This window comes from Lepus europaeus, chromosome 16 (assembly GCF_033115175.1).
Source record: "Lepus europaeus isolate LE1 chromosome 16, mLepTim1.pri, whole genome shotgun sequence".
NCBI classification, from domain to species: Eukaryota; Metazoa; Chordata; class Mammalia; order Lagomorpha; family Leporidae; genus Lepus; species Lepus europaeus.
Genome location: NC_084842.1, coordinates 60,490,031 through 60,512,429, shown reverse-complemented (window position 1 = coordinate 60,512,429; position 22,399 = coordinate 60,490,031). Strand labels below are relative to the sequence as shown.

The 22,399-nt window shown below is 42.5% G+C and overlaps 1 protein-coding gene across 3 annotated transcripts in view; it reads left to right on the top strand.

Moving 5' to 3' along the window:
* Positions 1 to 22,399, top strand: part of C16H4orf19 (chromosome 16 C4orf19 homolog) — a 102,162-nt gene that overhangs the window by 4,526 nt on the left and 75,237 nt on the right. Inside the window, exon 2 of one of the 3 annotated variants that reach the window (XM_062213534.1) lies at positions 10,370 to 10,498. The exons of the other annotated variants lie outside the window; for them this stretch is intronic. The gene's annotated coding sequence lies outside the window, so the exon portion shown is untranslated. The remainder of the gene's footprint in view (positions 1 to 10,369; positions 10,499 to 22,399) is intronic. 3 annotated transcript variants of the gene reach the window in all.

Below are 22,399 nucleotides of genomic sequence, written 5' to 3'. Positions count from 1 at the left end.
TTAGATCTGGAAGAGAACTTTAAAGTCCCTTTGTCTAGTGACCTGAATTTGTAGAAGAGGAAACAGAGCCTCCAAGAAGTTAAATAACATGTCTGAGGTCACACAGCTGCCTGTTAGAAAAGCTACTAGGACTACACTCTGAGTCCCAATTTCCAGATCAGTCATCAATCACTGATTTATTATCTATTGAGTACCCTTTTCCCAAACTATAATAGCCAGTGTTTATTGAGAAATTATTTATTCAGTTATCCATTGCTACATAACCACCTCAAAACATAATGGATTAGACAACCGCTGTTTTCTCAGCTTGTGAGCCTGTGGCTCAACAATCTGGATGGGGCCATGAGGCTGAGGACAAGTGGAAGGATTCCAGAATTAGAGGAAGGGTGCATCTTTGGAGGGAAGCAATGTATGACTGATGAAATCTCCATGGATCCTGATGAGGGCTGTTTCCTGGGAGGACTAACAGGTAGCATTGAGGGTGGCCTGCAGAGGACAAGTACTGGTGGCAGCCACCCCAAGTGTGAGTTCTTGCTGTCGTCTGTGTGTGCTGTGAGGTGAGCTCAGACTCAGATGGAGATGGAGAAAATGGAGGAGATAGGTCCCATCTGGAGGGCAGCTCTCAGCGCGTCTTACAGAACTTGATTGCACAGTGGAATAAAAGGGAAGAAAGAGAGAAGGTGAAGGTGATTGTGGACTGCCGGGTTAAGAAAGGTGCTTCCCAACCCTCAGGTGGGGGTGGTATCTTTGCATTCTTCCCCACTGGCAAAGTAGGCTGTCTTTCAGAAGTGGTGGTTTGGGAGTTTTGCTTGTTCATGTATTTGAAGTCAGTTGCCCCATGCCTTGAATTACAGCAGTTTTTCAACTCTGCTAAGAAGCAGTTCACATGAAAATTCCAAATCTCTGTGCCCGTGTAAATAGAAAAAAATTTTTGGCAAGCAAGTGTTTATAATGAAGAAGTTCTTCAGTCTGTTAGACCTGCCCAGCTACCCTGAGACAACTGTACAGGTGGGGTTATTATAACCCTCTCACAGTTAAGAACACTAAGGCTTGGAGATGTGATTTAGCCAAGACTTGAACCAGGGCTACTGACTGCAAGCCCAACCTGCTATGTCCCCACTAAAGCACTCTGTCGGTTTTCTGGTTGGTGTTGAGAGGAGATTGTCAAACTGATCAGTCTTGGTTTGAGTTGGTTGGTTTCATACAAAAAATTTAGCAAGATGCTTTAAAGTTTATATTGGTGACTTTGAAGTAATTATTTGAAAGAGTGATAGGAAGAAGACATGGGGTGGGCAAAGAGAGAGGGATATCTTCTGTCTGCTGGCTCATTCCTCAAATACCCACAACAACCAGGACTGGACCAGACTAAAACCAGGAGCCTGGAACTTAATCCAGGTCTCCCAAATGGGTGACAGGGATCCAAGTACTTGAGCCATCATCTGTTCCCGCCCAGGTTGTTTATTAGCAGGAAGCTGGATCAGAAGCAGAATACCCAGGACATGGACCAGGCACTCTGTCCCAAGGTGTCCCAAGTGGAGCCTTAACTTCTGCCCTCCGATTTTATGGATAAGAAAAATGAGGCCTGAAGAGAAGAAGAGATCTTCAAGGATTGCCTGCACATCTGTTGGGGACAACCCTAGGCTAGGACCCAGGTCTGCAGTCCCCAGTTTTACAGTCTTTGACTAAACTCCCCATGGTGTTTCACAACTAATGACAAACAGTGTGGGAATGATGATTGAGCTCATATGCCAAAGTCAAGGTGACATGGGTTTGAATCCTGGTTTGCTAGCCACCTGGTATGAAACAAAGTCCATTGAGTGCTATAGTTGTTTCTAAAGAGAATTATAAAACAGAGGTAGTTGGCTAGACAGTCAAGATTTGGCTACAATTTCTATTGTCTTTGAAACTTGACAGGACAAGTTTTGTGATCCTTGCTAGGTTTTGGTTTTGGTGAAGGAAGCCAAGTGTTCTAGGAGTGGACACCCCCCCCCCCTCAGGTCCCTCTGCTGTAAGATGTGTTCAGCCCTCTGCTTGATGCCTCTCTTTCATTCTTCAAGGAAACAAGGCCAGTATTTGGTTCTGAAACACACAGCTAAGCTTGTGGCTTCAGGGAGGTGAGCATGAAAACAAAGGGAGGTAGAGAAGTCACAGCTCACTGATGTGGAGCGGGCTAAATTCAAGGATTTAATGGGGCAAAGGAGCATTACCTTTTTGTAGTCAAAAGAAAAAAAATACAAGAGGAAGTGGGAAAAAAAGCCAAACGAAGTAGCTTTAGAGAATAAAATTGCTGGAATTGCAGCTGGTGACAGTCAGTTGTCCTTTACGAGGTAACCAGACGAACAGAAAGCAAATGAGCAAACACAGCAAAACTCTAGAATTTGTTGCAAGCGCATAATGGCATACCTAATGGCAGGTGTGACCAGGCAGACACCCACGCCCATAAGTCAGAAACCATCAGAGTCACCCAAGTGAGACACAAGTGACAGCATCATATGCAAGCTTGTTATCATTAAATCCTCCTTCTCATGTCAGTAGGTGCACACCATTGATTTCCTTTATATGCGTCCTTTGAGAAGAAACTGGAGCAAGGCTATATTTTCTTTTATTGCATCCTGCAGTCAAAGATGGGACCCACTCAGACTCACACCTGGCTGTCCCAAAAGGGACTGGAATGAGGGCTGGGTTTGCATCAGGTTTGAACCTGGCCCATGCATAGGTTGGGGGATTTCAGGAACTTCACCTAATCTTCTTGGATTTCAGTTTCCTTATCTGTCCAGCTAGAAAGCTAACTCCTTCCCCTAACTTCTGTCTCCTTAGCAGAGTTTGCACATAAAGGTTTAAGAGTTCCGGTTCTCAGCCTATGTGACCTATGGTTTTCTTGAATGTCAAAGTGAGACGATTTTGAGCAGGGCAGTATCTTGAGATGCAGGCTGGAAGGAAAGAAGGCAGGGTGAGGCTCAAGGTACACACGTCTCCTCATAGCTCACCTCATGTTCACCCTAGATAAAAACCACCTGAAGTAACAGGAGTGCTCAAGCTTGAACACGTGGGATTTCCCCTGAATTTCTAACTAGATATATTTCCTTGTTGTGAAACTGTCTGCTTAAGTATATGCCCAGGGATAGTTTTTAATCTTCCAAAATATACCCCTATCCAAAGCATGTAGAGAACTTCGAGTAGTAATGATTTTGTGTTTTTATTAGTGTGAGGTAGGGAAGCTGCCAAAAACGTACGGGAAACAGGGTCCTAGTGGAATTCTTTAAGAAAGCAGAACTTACTTAGATGCTGCGATGATCACTGTGTTCATGTTCAGACAGGAAAACTACAGAACTTAGACAGGAGCTAAGGATGGGGATCTTTTCTTGGTCCTCATTTCCACAAAGAATTTTCAAAATAACTAAGTTGGTATTTACTGCACTTAAAAGAGAAGCCCATGGCCTCCCTTTTGGTTTTGATATATTCCACATCCTTCATTTTGTGAGTTTGGTCTGATTTCTACAGAAGTCTCATTGTACATTGTTCTCATTGTGGATGGCCCATGCTAGTCAGTGGACCCAGTGCTAGAAAACCTCCTTCTCTTTCTATTACCACTGTATAGAATGCAACCTCAATGGCCTTTTACTGAACAAGTGTCTGTGGAGGCCAAGCCCTGTGCCAAGTGGTGGGGATAAAAAGATGAACAAAACAGGCCTGGCCACAGACTCATCAGGATAGAGGTGCCAGTCCTGTAACCATGACAACATATGGCCACATGGGCCAATGTGGACTACAGGGAAGAAAGTACTGGGCACCAGCAGGCAAGAACAACTTCCCCAAGGATGGGGTATGCAGCTGAGGTCCGAAGGCTGAGTGGCATCTCACTGGGCAGAGGAAGTAGCAGGGGCAGGAGAGCAGACAGCATGTTCAGACTGCTTGAGATGGGGTAAGTTCCAAGAAGTATGCTGACCATGCAGAAGCCCAAGAGAAATAGAAGCTAGACCACATAGGACCTTGGAGGTCACGTACTGTCATCTGGTGTTTCCTACTTAGGAAGTGAATCTTGTGGATGTTGATGCTTTCAATATAGAGAGGTGAGGAAAATAGGTCTCCTTCCTCATTGCCTCAACACTTGGAGGTTCCTTTCAGCCTCACATGCCAAAGTTGATTAGTAAGCAACAATGAAAACACCTGTACATCCTGTTCTGTAAGGCTAATGAAGTCCTTCCTTCTATTTTAGTTTCTCCAACTGTATCTTTCATGGAAAGTTTAAGCAATTGTGACACTCTACTTGAAGAAGCCTTGAGCTCACCTGAGAGTCTAATTTAAGCAGTTAGAATCCTATGAGCTAGAAACAAGCACTAGAAGGCACTGTGAAGGGTGCAGACTCCCCATCACTACAATCCGCTGTGCTGATGCAAGAGTAGGAATGCCTCCTGCTACTTCTGGATCATTAAAAAAAAACAGTTTCACTGATGAAATATTATGTCTAACCTCTGTTTTGCTAACTCATGAAGTTCCTTGTGTTGATCGGAGATAAACAAGGGAATGTACCTGAGCAAGCCACCTCTGGATCGTAGCCTTTTGACGACATTCTTACAACCTTCTCCACAGGATGTCATTTAATCTACATCTTAGGGTATGGATTAAAAACACACTTGTAAATCACAGATTGTCTATGCTGGCGCATCTAAAAGGAAATTATGGACAATGCAACCATCACATCCGGTGATCTTTATCTTTTTTATTTTTTGCTTTTTATCATAGTTTATTCTTATAAATGACATAATTTATGCTTATAAGTGATTGGCATGGAAGATTCACATGGATGATCACGAAATTAGATTTTAATGTGTAACTTTTTATTATATATGTTTTTTATTTTGTTTGAGAAATACAACTTCATGCATTTAATATATACAGATTTGGGAAGCTGATGATTCTTCCCCGCCAATTCCATCTCACCCATACTCCTGCCTTTCTTCCTCCTCCCTATCTTAAGAACAGAGAAGCTATTGAAAGGGTTTTTGTTGTTGTTGTTGTTTGTGTTTTTTGTTTTAAAGATTTGTTTTATTTGAAAGGGAGTTATAGAGAGAGGGAGAGGCAGATCTTCCATCTGCTAATTCACTCCCCAAATGACTGCAACAGCTGGGGCTGGGTCAGGCTAACACCAGGAGCCTGGAACTCCTTCTGGGTCTCCCAAGTGGGTGGACAGGGCCAAAGCATTTGGGCAATCTTATACTGTTTTCCTACATGCATTAGCAGGGAGCTGCATTGGAAGTGGAACAGCAGGAACTCAAACGTGCTCATATGGGATGCCAGCAAGTGGTACCTTAACCCACTGCACCACAATGCCAGCCCAAGCTATTGAAATTTTTAAACTGAAAGTAGAAAATAAGAAGGCGAGACTTGAGGAGAGAGTAGAGCATGTAGAAACTGTTGCACAAGAGGACAGTGTTGACTCACCACTTGAATAAAGTAGAAGCAGTTCTATGACAGGAGTTAGATGGAGACCTGAGACATTAGGTAAGTGACCAGGACTTGGTGATGAATTAGAAATGAGAAATAAGGAGGTGTTAGGATGGAATTTTAGGACCTAGATATTCAAGGAGCTTTTATGCAGTGTTGTTCATGATCAGAAAAGAAAAGAATCACATGACTTCAATATGCATTGTTTCAATGCAACTTAAAGATATACTGTAATACTCTGCACTGATTTTAAAATGAGATGTAAAAAGTGAGATGTATATATAACAACATGACGGAAGGATGTCCTCAGTTTTTAAAATTTGTTGCAGAAAATTGTACTTCATGTTTCCTTTTAATAAAATAGTAATGATTATACTTAGGGCTTACTAGAAAGTATCTGGAAGAGGGGCCAGCACTGTGGCATAGTGGGTAAAGCCGCCACCGGCAGTGCTGGTGCCCCATATGGGCACTGGTTTGAGTCCCAGCTGCTCCGCTTCCGATCCAGCTCTCTGCTGTGGCCTGGGAAAGCTATACAAGATGGCCCAAGTCCTTGAGCCCCTACACCCATGTGTGAGACCTGGAGGAAGCTCCTGGATTCAAATTAGCACAGCTCTGGCTGTTGCGGCCAATTGGGGAGTGAACCAGCAGATGGATTCTCTCTCTTTCTCTCTCTCTCTGCCTCTCCCTCTCTCTGTATGACTCTGACTTTCAAATAAATAAATAAATAAATCTTTTTTAAAAGTATCTGGAAGAATAAATTCTGAACAGGTAACATTGGAGATTACAGGGACATTTGCTGTCTACATTTGACATTTTTGTACTCTGGACTTTGTGCAGTTTTCCTTTCGCAATCAGAGAAAGCAGACCTTGCAGAGAATGAGCAAACTACACTGTTTTTATCATGAAAACTTCTGATCATTCTATCCCCAAGTGATTGCTTCCTCTTCTGAACACACAGGCTGCATTCATTACAGAATGTTAGATCTGAAAGGGGTTTGAGAGATCATTTTAGTTCAACATACTCATTTTACAGAACAGGAAACAGATCCCAAGAGGTTAATGATTTGGCCAAAGTCACAGAACCCTAGATTAATAAACAATGCCCAAGAACCTGCTGTCGGGAATTTTTTATTCTACAAGGTATGTCTCTTCTACCACTCACGGTATCTGATAATGAGTTGGCTTTTATTGAATTGTCAAGTAAAAAAATTCACTGAAACTCAGAAAGTCGATGTCCAGTATCAGTGTAAAGCACTCATTAAAACAATCAACAGCCTTTACTTAGACTTCAGATCCAAGATACAAGATAAGGTTTCAGGAGGAGGAAGACACCTACACTCAGTTTGCACTCACACAGAGCTTCCATGATTCATGTTTCTCTCTCCCTCTCTCTCTAACACACACACACACACACCTGTAAGAATAGGTTAGGGGTACTTGCTTAACTCGCCATACACTGTGGAAGTGAACTGGATTCACAGGATTGTCAGTGGGTACCCTTCTCACTGCAGCAGTACACGAATATCCTGAACTTCCTAAAGACAGTGACATCACTGTGCAGGGCATACTATTGATGTATTGATCATTTCCATGATTTCCCAGAGCTGTCTTCTGAATTCTCTTCTACAGCTCTCACAGCTCTTATCTCTCAGAAACACAGCCAGCTGGCCTGGTTGTGTGTCCAGGGCAGTGTCTCTGATTGTCCACCCTCATGTTGTGGGACCCAACCAGATAGATGCTTCTGGATCACTGCTGAGAGAAACCTTGTCCTGTGACAGAAATGAGGGCTCTGAGCTTCCATGCTGGGAGACCCACAGGTAGCCAGGGAGGCTGGGAGTGGCCCCAGGCTGGTAAGGGCTGTGTTTGGCTCTCTCACCTCTGGCACCTGGTTCTTTTCTCCTCCTCCCTCAAAGCTAATCAGAAAGAGCACTTTTGTGTCTGCCCAGCTCTACTTGGCATCTGGTGTTCATCACCTAAATGAGTTTGTCTTTCGGAAACTATTCTCTCCCTGCCTCCCATTTTGCAAGTTTGGTGAGCTTGTTTCCAGTGTTTTATTAATTTATTTCAACTGAACATTTTCCATACCCTAAACATTCCCATTTGTTAAGTTACCATCTGTCTGATTTTTCAGACCCTGTCTACCCACATGCATTTAAATGTTTCTATCAAGTTTAGTTTTAAATTATTTAAAACAATTTTCTTCTATCACTAGTCTTGCACAGATTCACAGTGCTATAAGTCTTTAAGGTATCTGTATCATGCATTTTTTTTCAAGATTTATTTCATTTGAAAGAGTTGGAGAAGAGCAAGCAAGTGAGAGTGCTTCCGTCTGCTGGTTCACTCCCCAGGTGACCACAACAACCAGGGCTTCAGCCAGCCAGACCAAAGCCAGGAGCTTCATCCAGGTCTGCCACATGGGTGGCAGGGACCAAACACTTGGGCCACCCTCTGCTGCTTTTTCCCAGGCCATCAAAAGGGAGCTGGGTTGGAAGTGGAGCATCTGGGACACAAACCAATGCTCATATGGGAGACTATGTCACAGGCAGCAACTTTACCCTCTACATCACAACATCCCTTGTTTCATGCATTTTTGTCATAACGTTTGAGACACAAAAAACAGCTGAGTGGCAGAACTTTGACGTGACTTCCAATCTTATTAAGCAAGCTAGTATTTTTATATAACAAAATAAGGATAAATTTAAAGAACTGATCATTATTCTCTCCTTGGTCAGCTATTAAGTATGACTTTCAGTAAGATAATTGTGCTTTTCACAAATACAGAACTTCTCAATGAGCTTCTTGACTGCTAACCTCATACAGAAGCTGAGTGTGGTCAAGGGGAAAGTGAAAGAGAGTAGCCAGGGGGCCTTCGTTGCAAGTGGAGCAGAAAGCTATGTTATTGAACCACAACTCAACCGACCTCAGAACCAGAAAATTCCAAAATAACAGTAGAAAAATCCCAAGATGACAAGATTGCTGCACTCTGAAGGGGTCATTAAGTGAATGGGGATCTTCCCTGTATAATCCGGCACTGGACTCTGTGTGTATACACCTTCAGGAGTACCTGGACTGGTTCTTTTCAGCTAAACAAACTGATAGTAATCTTGGTATGAGATGTAGTGACTGAACTCTAGCAAAATGGGAAACATGTTGGATAGACAAGATAGACTGTCTGAATTAGTCTGCCTGAAACCCAAGGACTAATGCTCCCTGTGAATTGACCCTTCCTATCTGACCCATTATCAGATTTGCCACAAGGGTGGTGATTGTATTCTCTCCCAAAGGGATATGGCAATGCATTTTTACCTCAACACTGTGACACTCTGAAAGACATAGTTTGCATGCCTTTACATTATGACATTGTGGTTAATAGCAACAATAACTTGCATTGGAAATGGAAATTTCCATGAAGGAGTTAGAATGTGTCTATGTTTGTAATTAAGGGCTAAACCAAGTGGAGTTACTTATGTTCCTTAATACCTATAATCAACAAATATGTTATTAGAATCATCTAATTTTTTTTGCTGCATAATGTTTTGACAGTTAAAAAAGGCAAGAAATTAATCAGTTGGCCCACAATCAAAAGAACCAAAGTAACATTCCTGCTAGAAATTCCCATGTGAGACTAATTAAGAAATGTGTATTGCTGATAAGAGATGTACAGGGAGCCAAATGATAAGAGTGTGCTGTGTCTTTAAATTTGAAGATATTTTATAGTTGTTCTTGAAGTTTCTATTTTCATTTGTTTGCTTTGGGTGGGACATGGAATAATATTTGCCTACTGTATGATACTAATCATGCCTGTTTGCAAATTACCCTCCTAGCAAAAAGGCTGCAGGCAACTCACTGGTGATGCCTTTTCTTTTGAGAAGTTTGCAAAGGCATCGATTTCAGCACCAAAAATCTCTGCAATCCTTTTATATTTAGTGATCAGGCCCAGGAGAAGGTATCTCCCACAGTGTGAAATTTTAAGAATTAAACATTGGATTTTCTAGTTATATCACACCTCAGAAGCTACCCTTGGTTGTAGGATCAGTATTTTTCAGTATAAATCATTTACAATTTAGGTTCTAGTGAAGCCTAACACTTATTCTAAATAATGTTGTTTGATAAATCTTAGTTTGCTTATGTAAGTAGGTGTTTCTAATGTTTCGGTGTTATCTTTAAGTTATTTTCAGTGACCTGGAGGCAAAGTATGCTTTTATTTTCCTTAAAGAAACTAAAAGTGTAATAGTTCATAGATCATGTAAGGATACTTGTGAAAGTTCATGGTAAATGAAATTAAAAGATACATTTGGGATGGGTGTTTGGTCTAGCAGTTAAAAGGTACTGTGTCCCACATCAGAGAGCCTGGGTTCCACACCTGGCTGCAGCTCCTGACTCCAGCTTTCTGCCCGTGCAGACCCTGGGAGGTGGTGGTGATGCCTGGTAATTGGGTCTCTGCTACTCCCAAGGGAGACCTATACACAGTCCCTGGCTCCTGGCTTTGTCTTCACCCCACCCCCTGGCCAGGTGGCAGCCCCTGGTGAATGCTGGGAGTAAACTCTTCTCTCATGTGCTTGCTCTCCCTCCCTCTCAAATAAATAGAAGACAAGTTTATTTCATTGCAAAATCTTTTTGAAATCCATGCATACAAGAATCTTCAAAAAGCCCATAAAAATGAGCATTATAAAATAACTGTGTGGTTTCCAAATATTTTTTGCATCCGAATAAACCTATCTTAATTCCATTTTCCATGAATTGTGTGAAGTCCCCATATGCTAGAGAGAAAGTATGTTAGCCGTCCAGAACCCCTCAGTGTTCTTTTCCGAAATGCAGAATTTTAACTTGCAAATAAGATCCTTCACCACTATACTTCCACACCACACACTGGTATTTTTGAAAGGAAAACTTTAGACAAAATAAACAGTTTATTTGCCCACAGAATCATTCATGAGCTGAGCAGCACTTAAAACCAGAAGAGGATCAGAGAGCTCTACTGGGTGGCACTGTGAGCTTCAGTGGGCTGAACCCAGAAGTAAGGAGCAGAAATAACTTGATCCATCCCAGCTAGGTATGGGCCTTATTTGGGCGTGGTGTGACTGGTTGGCAGTCTGTGATTGGCTGAAACTCAGTTATTTGTTCCAAGAAATATACTCTTAAATTTCCATTTATTTACATACAGTCAAGCACTGCAAATCAGTGTGATAGTCTCCCTCAGACTACATGGACGATGGAGGTCCCTGTAGGAGAACAGACCCAAAAAATTGCTATTCCCTAGTGACCTCACAGCAGTCATAGCTCACAAGTTTATGGTGGTGCTGGTGTAGAGACACCTGCTCACTGCCAGTCATATAAAAATATAGGTCATACAATTTTTTACAGTGCATGCTACTTGATAATGATAGTAACATAATAATACTACTGGGTTTATGTGTTTACTACAGTATATTTTATCATTATTTTGGCGGGAACTCCTACTTATAAAAAAGTGCTCACTGGGAAACAGTGTACTGCAAGCTTATATATGTTCTGTTTCCCACAAGTCTTGATTGTACCATTTTCTCCTGTGCTTTATTTAATGTGGTAGTGTTTTGTTCCTCATGGCTCCAGGAACAACAAGCTATGCCATATTTGTCTGCCATATACCTGGGTGTGCTGCAGACTATGCCATCTAGATTTGTGTGAGCAAAACTATGTGATGTTTGCACAAAATTGAAATCACTTGACACAGTGCATAAGAATACTAAGTTAGGTTGCAGTTTGCTATGTAGGAACTCAGTATAGAGAAGGCCTCAGGCCACTGGCTTCCTGCTGACTCAACTTTAATAGCTGTACAAGCATTCATCTACATGCTGGGCATTGTGCTCTGTATGGCTTATGATATCTACTGGGAGAGAGGAACCTCAAATAATCTTCAGATAGAAATGAAATTTACATTGTGATAGAACAAAGGGGAACTTATCAAAGGGGTATCTTTCAGCCTCTATGAGATCTCACTTAAATGGGGAGGAGAGAGAGAAGATAGGGAAAGTTTTGCAAAGAAAGTGATGACACTAAGAGTAGAAGAAGGAAAAGTTGCCTAGGGAAAGAGATGGGGAAAATTTGCTGTGTATATTTAATTAAAAAAAAAAAATAGGGTCATGATTCTCTGGGGCCAAGAAACATGGTATCCAGTTTAAGAGGTGTTAGCAAGTGCCTGGAAGCCTGTCTTAAACTCTGGCCATGTTGTGTTTAAGAAATTGTTTGAATAGAAGCATCTAGAATTCCTACTTAAATTTGTGACTAATATGAACTGCTACCCTATAGGAAGCCCTCCTATGACTCCCTTTGGGCCATATCTGGAGCTGTCATCATGGTAGGCCAGATTCTGGCTGTTCCCGAAAGCTGTGACCTGGGTTCTTCCAGACGTTGGCTAAGGCCTGGCAAGTGCAGACAGTGAGGTTCAAGCAACCCTAACCTCCTGCCTGGTTCACACCCACTAATTTGTCTACATCTGTATCAATCCTTTCCTCATTCCCTCCATACCCAGAGGACAGAGTTCTTTTCCTGTAGGCTTTTTTACTTTCATCTTCTCTCCTTTGGAATGTTGCTTCACCAATTAATCTCTATCCTGTTGTGGAATTTTTAAAAATTGGCTCAATAGGCTAATCCTCCGCCTGCGGCGCTGGCACACAGGGTTCTAGTCCCAGTCAGGGTGCCGGATTCTGTCCCGGTTGCCCCTCTTCCAGTCCAGCTCTCTGCTGTGGCCCTGAAGTGCAGTGGAGGATGGCCCAAGTGCTTGGGCCCTGCACCCACATGGGAGACCAGGAGAAGCACCTGGCTCCTGGCTTCAGATCAGCACAGTGCGCCGGCCACAGCGTGCCGGCCGCAGCAGCCATTGTGGGGTGAACCAACGGAAAAGGAAGACCTTTCTCTGTCTCTCTCTCACTATCCACTCTGCCTGTCCAAAAAAAAAAAAAAAATTAAAATACAAAGTAACTGTCTTCTCCATTGAGCCTTTTGACTTCCACTTCACCACTCTTCGATCAGTTTGTTATATATGGTTAAAATATTGCAGTGTGTCCCATAAAAATTTACAAGTATTACATGTTAAAAAAATTTTAAAATAATAAAAGTAAAAATTAAATTTTAAAGAGTTCTTGAATTATTGCAGCTCTTTTTTTTTATTTGACAGGTAGAGTTATAGACAGTGAGAGAGAGAGAGAAAGGTCTTCCTTCCATTGGTTCATTCCCCAAATGGCCGCCACAGCCAGCGCTGCACTGATCCGAAGCCAGGAGCCAGGTGCTTCTTCCTGGTTTCCCATGCGGGTGCAGGGCACAAGGACCTGGGCCATCCTCCACTGCCTTCCCAGACCACAGCAGAGAGCTGGACTGGAAGAGGAGCAACCAGGACAGAATCCGGCGCCCATATGAGATGCCAGTGCCACAGGCAGAGGATTAACCAAATGAGCCACGGCACCGGCCCCCAAATTATTGTAGCTTTTAGCTACAATTCCCAAGCCCCTATGCCAGTTCATTCTAATATATGCTATTCAGCTTCTGTCTACACTGTGACTTGAAAATTTCCCTGCCTGTATTAGTCAGTATTTCAGTAAACTAAAACAACAGACGTAAGCTTCTTATGAAAGAAGGTTTATTTAAGCTAATAGTTTTGGAGGTTCACAGTCCAAGATCTTATGGCTCCATTAGTCTGGCAGCTGGTAAGGTTTGTGGATGGCAGAGTACTTGCAGAGGAAGGACTATGTGCTGAGGCAGGAAGTAGAGAAAGGAAGCACTGTTGTTCGTTTATGCCTGTGTGATCTCTCCTTACAGTCACCTGATCTGATCATGGGAACTCCACCTTAACAACCTAATCCAATCCGATCACATCCCAGACACCCCACTTTCCAGACACCATAATTGGATCAAGCCTCCACCCTGTTAGTACCACCAGTCCACAACTTTGGGATTTAAAGTCTGTATGAGATGGGGACTGAAATCCTATTTAGACCTTAGCATTGACCAAATGCAGTGGTCATATTTACCCCCTTTAACCCTTTAAACCTGCTGTCAACATTTCAAACTATTGATGATGCCTTCTCTTTGAAATTCCCTGTGACACCATTAAATTTCTCATTCCTGATTCTTTTCCCATTTTTGTGGCCAGTCTGTCTTCCTCCATCACCTATAATCAGATCTGACCCTGAGGTTTTCATGATCCTGAATCCAGTCTTTGGTCCTCTGAAGATCTAGGGTTTGTGACTCCATCCTCAGAAAAAAGGCGCATAATTTGAGAATTAGGTACTAAGTAATTTGAATCTTGGGGACATAGGTAAGAAAATTCAACTGTTTGTAATATCTAGATTAAATCCTGAATCCTGGGCCAATTCTTCAGTGAAAGTGTGCTAAGTAACCACAAATTTCTAAGGAAAATGAAATTGTTTTCCTTCAAGATAATGGTTTTTCTTTTAAATATTTTTTTATTTGAGAGTCACAGACAGAGAAGGAGAGACAGAGAGAGGTCTTCTATCCACTTGTTCACTCCCTAAAAATTTGCCGTAACAGCAGGATCTGGGCTGATCCAAAGCCAGGAGCCAGGAGTTTCTTCCAGGTCTCCCATGCACCTAGGCCATCCTTCACTGCTTTCCCAGGCCATTAACAGGGAGTTGGATCAGAAATGGAGCAGCCAAGACTCAAACTGGCACCCACTAGCGACGCTGGCACTGCAGGCAGAGGCTTAACTTACTGTGCCACAGTGTCAGCCCCCAAGATAATGTTTTAACCCTAGAAAAATTTAAATTAGATATAAATATGATGCACTAAATAAAATTAAGTTTGAGAAAAGTTTTTATTTTAAAATATTCATTTAAAATTTTTATATGATTTTAAAAAATTGTTCAAGACTAGGCTTGTAATTTCTAATTTAAAATATATCATTAGGGGTTGGACATCTAGCCTAGCAGTTAAGATGCCTGTCTCTCATATCAGAGATGCCCAACTCTGGCTCCTGACTCCAGGTTCCTGCTAATGTATGCTCTGTGAGGCAGCAGGTGATGGCTGTAGCTGCTGGGTCTCTGCTACCCACGTGGGAAATCTGGATTGAATTCCCAACCCAACGCAGGCCTTTGTGAACATTTTGGGGAGTGGACTAGTAGACAGGAGTTCTCTCTCTGCCTCTCAAATAAATAAATAAATATCACTAGATGATTGAGTTAGACTGAATTTTTAGGGAAAGATTTATTTGAGAGATAGAGTTACAGAGAGGCAGAGAGAGAGAGAGAGAGAGGTCTTCCATCCACTGGTTCACTCCTCAAATGGCCTCAACAGCAGGAGCTGAGCCGATCCAAACCCAGGATCCAGAACCCAGGAGCTTCCTCTGGGCCTCCTAAGGACTTGAGCCATCTTCTATTGCTCTCCCAGGCCATAGCAGAGAGCTGGATGGAAAGTGGAGCAGCTGGGAATTGAAACATCACACTTATGGGATGCTAGCACTGTAGGAGGCAGCTTTGCCTGCTATACCGTAGCACTGTCCCCTAGACTTTGGATTTTTAAGTTAAAAATTTTAAGAAAAACTTTTCCTGTGTTTAATACTATATTGAAATGTTTAAGAAAACTGAAGGTTTGCCTTATTTATTAGTTTATTTAATGTAACATTTTAGTGCTAGAGGAGGGTTTATTTATTGGTCATAAAACAGATTTTTTTAAAAATCAAATGTGTCACATTTGTAAGTGCAGAGTTTAAAATGTCTGTTATTTTAAGTAACCAAGTTAAATCATCATTCTTAAGATTGACAGTTTAGAAAATTTTAAATAGAATATAAGATTTGTAACTGATCAACGCAAGAGAAAAATGATGTTTCTGGATTTGTTATTTAAATGTTAATTTTAAAACCCAGGTAGCCACAAATCTTGTCTTTGGGTTCCCAGGGGATACCCAAAAACCCTTGTTGCTGCCTTGCACTCCCAGGCACTGGTGTGCCCCTGGTTTCCCTCCTTACCCTGTGCTTCTTCCCACCCTTCTAGCTCCCAACCCTCCCCACCCCTCCTGTGACAGTGCCCAAGTGTGTGCACCGCTCATCGCTCACATGCACTTGAGGCCCAAATGCCTGTCTCCAGCCCCATCCTCCCACGCAGCTCTAGATCCATTGGGAACAGCTGTCTGCGGCGTAGATGCACTCACAGGTCTCCAGCTCCCATTAGACTCTACTCACCTGAAACAATCCACCCTCGCCGCCTCTCTGGCCCCACCCATTGCCTCTCCCTCCTGTTGCTGTCTCAGTGGATGGCATCAACAAATGTCCCTTCCCCTCAAGGGCAAGGACTGTGGTGTAGGCACCTTGCACTCCTTGTTGCATGCTACCCGACGACAGGAGATACTCAAAAACTCAGTAGGTGAAGATGAAGCCCAAATAAAATAGGAGGTGACATGAAACATGATCAGTTTTGGAGGGGAAGGCTTCATATCATGTTGGTATTGGCCTTAACTTTAAGTCTTCTTTGTCAGGAGAGCAAGAATTGTTCTTGTTAATTGAACAACAGCTATGTGCCAGGTACTCTAGGTGTGTTGTATACATTAACTTAAAGGAGTAGGCTCAGGGAGGTTGAGCAAGCTGTTCCAGATAACAGAGCTAGTAAGTGACAGGTGGAACTCAAGATCTGTGACAGATTTGGCAATGTTCCCACCTGCACTCAGAGTGGCCACTTTCAGATGGCGCTAGATTTCCTCTGATGGCTTTCTATGCATTGGTATTGTTGCTGTGACTATGAAAAATAAGTGATATTTAGAAGCTCCAAAATTAGATTGTTTATAAAAAGTCAGTTTTCTTTTTCCCCAAGACCTTACTTCATTTTCAGGCAGATCCATATACCAAGGTCTAATCATATCAAAGATCAGTACTGTCACATATTGAAGGAACATGGCACTCTGACAGTTAACGGTCAGCTCTTTATTTATTTATTTATTTTTAAGAAAGAGGGAGAGATGGGAGAGAGAGAGTGAGCGAGCTCCCAGCTTCTGGTTCATTCCTCAGGTGGCCACAACACCCAGCCAAAGCCAGGAGCCAGGAGCTTCCTCCCAGTCACCCACATGGGTGACAGAGGTAGGCCCAAACACCTGGGCCATCTTCTACTGCTTTTCCCAGCCCACCCACCATCAGGCCGCTCTTCTAACTTCCCAGCTTGGTGGTTTCGGGGAAAGTCTGTCTTCTCACGAACGTCTAGTCCCAAAAGGTGTTTCAGTTGCTCTGGACCCCAAAGCTTCGATTTGGAGGAAAAGTAAACACAAGCGTGCCTTTCAAGAAATGAAATTGAGCAATCACCCTTCTAGCATTTCCTCCTTCCCACTCCTGTACAGAACCCCCAGAAACAATGCTGCTTTTCTCTGCTGAATGCTTCAACCCCAGCACAGAATTAACAAGAGCAGTAAAACTGGGCTGTTATCTTACTCCAAACCACTCACCTTCCCTCCACCCACCCCCACCCCACCCCACCACACACATCGGAGAATATGCCCTTTAAATATAGGCTGTCAGGTCCTAGCCAAAGATTGCAATATGAAGAGCCATTGCTCAAAATAAACATGTTTAGAAATAATGAGCATTCTGGTCTGTATTTCTCATTTCTGAATCAACTGTGTCCCGCTGAAAACTAGCCTATTTCTTTTAAGATTCTTAGTATTGGAGGAACTTGCTTTTTTTTGTTGTTGTTGTTTCTCTTCAGGAATTTACATGTAAATATATACCACTTTTGACAATGTTTATGAATTAGTTATGTAGAAGACATGTTCTTTGAGTCCTTTTTATTTGGGTCTGCATAAACAAATTTGGAAATCACAAGAGCCTAGATTGAAATATAAGGCTTACACGTGCAGCATCACAAAGTGAATTTCTAGGAAGGAATTCCGGTGATCAGGAACTTTTTACCAATAATGTTTAAATAGAGCACGAGGAATTTTAATTTCTGGAATTGCTTGTGATTGTGGCCAAAATTCAAAATAATGTTTTTATTATTGAGAAATAATTTTGCCTCCAGTACAAGGAGGAAAAGAAAGGAGCTCTTTTATGTAAGGTGGAAAATCATCACAAAACTGAAACTGCATATCCTGCTGCATAGAGAGAATGCAGTCATTCTAGAGAAACCGGCCTTGCTCTTGCAAGGGCCGGAACTAAAATGTAAATCATTTAAGCGCTTGTTTGGACTGTTTGTATCACCATGACCCTAGGACAATTAATGTTTTAATTTTCCAAATAGGTGGAAAAGAATAACTTACCCAAAGTGGCAAAGCAGAGATGGGACTGTTTACTCAAGTCTCCCTTTAAAAATTGCTCCATGGTCACAGAAATCACTGCTCTGCTCCTTCATCCCTCAACAGATCATGCATTGCCCGATTGCCTGTTGCAGTCACCTAAACACCGTTTCTCTTCAGCTTCCTAGCCATCTTTACTGAACACTTTCTATCCAACAAAATTATCCCTTTTTTTCACCCTATCATATACTCCTGTGTTTATATATGTAGGTGGTAGCCACTGAAAGAACAACACTGCAGCTCTAGGAATTCTTTTAAGATTTACTTATTTATTTGAAAGTTGGAGTTACACTGAGAAAAGGAGAGGCAGAGAGAAAGAGGTCATTCATCGGCTGGTTCACTCCCCAATTGGCCAGAGCTGCACCGATCTGAACCCAGGAGCCAGGAGCTTCTTCCAGGTTTCCCACATAGGTACAGGGTCCCAAGGACTTGGGCCATCTTCTACTGCTATCCCAGGCCACAGCAGAGAGCTAGATTGAAGTGGAGCAGCCAGGACTTGAACCAGCACCCATATGGGGTGCTGGCACTGCAGGTGGTGGCTTTACCAGCTACACCACAGGGCTGGCCCCTAGAAATTCTTAACTTCTGTGAGCCTCCATGTCTTTGTCTGAAGTTGGGAATAGTAATTGTGCTAACCCAAAGATGGGTTAGTTGTTGGCCTAGAAGTTAGGAATCATATCAGTACATACATGTGAATAAAATTTGTTAACTTCTATGACTTAGGTGATGAAACAGCTTTTTAAAGGCTATACCTGTTCAAAATGATGAAGTGTATCACTTCAGGACAGCAACTCACTAGAATGGCTATTATCCAAAAAAGGTGGACAATAACAAGTGTAGATGAGGAGACAGAAGTGAGAACCCTTGTACACTTCTGGGGAGAGGGAGGATTCACAATGGTGCATTGACTCTGGAAAACAATCTGATTAAACATAGAATTACTGTATTAACCAGCAGTTCTATTCCTAGGTCTGTACTCAAGAAAAAAATGTAAATGTCCACAAAAAAACTTGTATACAAGTGTTCATAGTAATATCATCCATAAAAGGTGGAAGCCACCCAGCAGTCCATTGACTGATGCATGGGTAGTTAGTATGTGTTCCATCCACACAGTGGGTTATTATCCATCCATCTAAGCTTACAAATGTTTAAATAAGAGTTCAATAGACATCTGTTAGTTATCCCTTCACAGGTGTACTCCCAAATCCCTAGACATTGATTTTCTAGCCTTTTTTTTTTTTTGAGATTCTTTCTTACCTACAACAGCAGTTTTCCCATGTGTAAAAAATAAAGAGCTTCAACTCTGACCTTTTTAAAAATATTTAGCTGGCAGAGAGACAGAGATCCATCTTCTGGTTCACTCCCCCAATGCCTAAAACAATTGGGGCTGGGCCAGGTTGAAGCCAGGAGCCCAGAACTCAGTCCAGGTCTCCCATGTTGGTGAGAAGGACCCAGATGGGTGAGCCATAACCTTTTGCCTCCCAAGGTATGTGTGAGCAGGAAGTTGGATCAGAAGTAGTATAGTCAAAATTCAAACCAGAGACTCCAATAGGGAATGTGAGAGTCCCAAGTGGTGCCTTAATCACACCAAATACCCACCCCTGGGATCTTTGAAAGTTTTATTGGATTTTTCCCCGATTGTAAAATTAATACATGCACATTGAGAAAAACTCAGAAGTATGAATTCAAAGCATAAACTAAACACAAGTAATCCTGTACACTCCCTCCCTGGATCCTTTCCAGGTTGGAAAATCTGACCTAGAAATAAAGTTTTAGAAAACCAAGTTCTCATGCCAAGTGTGTGTACATGTATATACGTGTGTGTGTGTGTGTGCGCATGTAAACTGCCTCCTTCCAGAACCTAATCTAAAGAGATCCTGTGGACCTGAAGAGCTCGTCTTTCTAAAGGCCATTTACAGTCTTGTATGGGTTGAATAGTGCCCCAAAGTAGTAATGGCTTTTATTATTTTAAAACACAGCCCCCCCCCCCCCCCACTACTTTGCACCATCTTTGGTGTCCTCCCCCACCCCACGCCTTCATTTACATGATGTTGTTTCTTTCTGTTAAGATTTGTACTAGGTTGTGAGCTCATCTACCATTTAGTTGGGATTTCTCTAGCCCAGATCACCCCTCTGAAAATCATGGGTTATGACGGAAGCCCTGCCCAGATCTCCAGGCCTGGGCCAGTCCCCTGGGAATGGTACTCACCCAAGGCAGGCTCTGAGTGTGGGTCTGACTTGATAGATCTGGTAAACATAGTAGCTTATTCTTTGTCAGGGGGAAAAAATGGATTAATAGTTTGGCTTTAGTCCACCAAACCAGGGTTGGCCCTTAAAGGAACAAAGACTTCCCCAGCTCTGGATTGTTCTTCCAGTAAGGAACTAAAATAACTGTAAATATAACTTAGATAAGGAAGCAGACTCTTTACGCTCATGTTTGTTTACAGTGGAAGTACTGATTTATAAATTGCCTTATAAGATTATTTTCCCAAGCTGGTCTTTTTGTTGCCGCTCTCATTGGTTGCTAATGAGATATGCTGCTTGGCTCAGGGAATCGATGCCCTGTGGGTACATGGCTAGAAGCAGTTTTATTGTCTTAACTCAGCATTGCACCCTCTCACTCAGCACATATGTGTGTTTTTAGCTGCTACTTATTTCATGCACAGGTGTCTTATTTTCTCAAATGCCTACTTTTTAAAAAAAAAACACATTGGTCCCACAAGGGTCTTATTATCCCCCATGGCAACTTAAGGTCAAGCCCTAAACATATCTTGATGAATTATTCGCCAGGCCAGGTATGGCTGGCATGGGCACTTGGGACATCTTCCCCTAGCCTTCTGTCTTTCGGAAGGTACAGAGTTGCCTTGTCCACAGTAAGGCAAAAGAGGTCAGACCTGCAGAGCAACTTTTTTCATTCCATGAGCAAAACATCAAACAGGTTCATTAAAGGCACGTGGCTGTTCATTGTATTGGTCTTTCAAGTTTTCTGTAGGTTTGAAAATTCCTATAATCAAAAGCTTTTTTTTTTTTTAAGTTAAACATACAAGCATATATCCAGGACTTAGATCCATTAGCATATTCATTCCAAAATTCACTTCTCAGATGGCTTATTTATTTCAAAAGATGCCAAATTACAGCAAATAGTTATGTCTCTAAGAAGTCAAAACTCCTTTAATGCTGCTCTTATTTCTTGTAAAAATTCTTGTGTGTTTCACATGTGCCCTCCCCAGAACTTAATAGATCAACTGAGTGTTGCATATAAGATATTCTTCAAAGTTGGATGTTATAGCCTAGAATAAATGGATTCAGGGATTAACCAAATAACCACACACGTGTCAGTTTTCAGTAGTGAAAGTACAGTGGTGGAAGGATGTGATCCAATAATGGAAGTAAAGGAAGGCTTCTCTGAGGAAGATAATAGGAGTTGAAGATTGATTGATTGATTGACTTATTTGAAAGGCATAGTGACAGATGGAGAGAAAGGTTCACCCCCAAATGGCTGCAACAGCTAGAGCTGGGCCAGGCTGAACGCCATCCTGGTCTCCCACATGGGTGGTAGGGACCCAAGTTCTTAGGCCATCTTCTGCTGCCTTCCCAGGTACATTACAGGAAGCTGACATTGGCACTCGGATATGGGAAACTGAAGTTGCTTAACAGCCTGCACCACAACGCCAGACCCACATAGTGAGAACTGACCAGGAAAAAGTTACAGCATGAGCAAAGACCCTGTGGCAGGTGGGAGCAAAATAATGTGTAGCCCAGTGAGGACGTTAGTTCAAGATAAGCTTGAATAAATGAGTAGGAATTTTGATCCTCTCATTTAGCAGAAGGAAGTTGCTAAAATGCCTTAAGAAATGGGAGCGGACATAATCGGACCTGTGTTTAAAAGAAGATTACTCTGTGTTGGGGAAACTTGTTTGGGGAACAGCCAGTGGGTGTTTTTGCAGTGGACTATGTGAGAGACATAGGTAATCTGGTCCAGGTTTTTATGGTGGTTCAATAGTGACAAGTGAGCTAATTTGAGGCATACTTAGAAGATAAAGTCACCAGGGCTGGCAATGCAGAGTGGGGGGAAGGAGAGTGTCAAGGAAGACCCCAGAGCATATGAATTGTCCTAACAATGTGTATAGCAGCACATTAAAGGCTCCAGGAATTCTACAGCAAAGAAATCTGGTAAACTATCTTTTCCAGCATTTCCCAATTTTATCTGAACCCCAGATTCACTGTTTTCTTTTTCTGGAAGTGGTTCCTTGCTGAGGGGAACATTACTCAGACAGCCCTTGAGGTCATCTGCCAGCTCTTTTATTTTCAACAGTTGCAAATGTTTACCACATTAGGGCTGAAACTCCTGCATTCATCTGCAAGTGCCTCCATGGCAAAGTATCATAGGCTTAAGCTGCCGCACTCAGTCTTCCTCATGGTTCTGGAGGCTGCAAGTCCAAAGGCAAGGGGCCAGCAGCTGCAGTGTCTGTTGAGGCCTCTCTCCTTGGCTTGAGGGCAGCTCTCTTTTTGCTGTTTTTCCAAGCTCTGGTCCATTGGTCTGGGTGTCCTGTGTGTTTCCTACTTTCTAATGACTCCACATTAGGACCTATTAAGCAGCAGCCTTAGGATTGCCCTTCATTTCCAAGTGAGCCACAGTGCCAGCCACGTGAACTGTTCTTCTAAAGCGGTGCTACCATTGTGCACCCA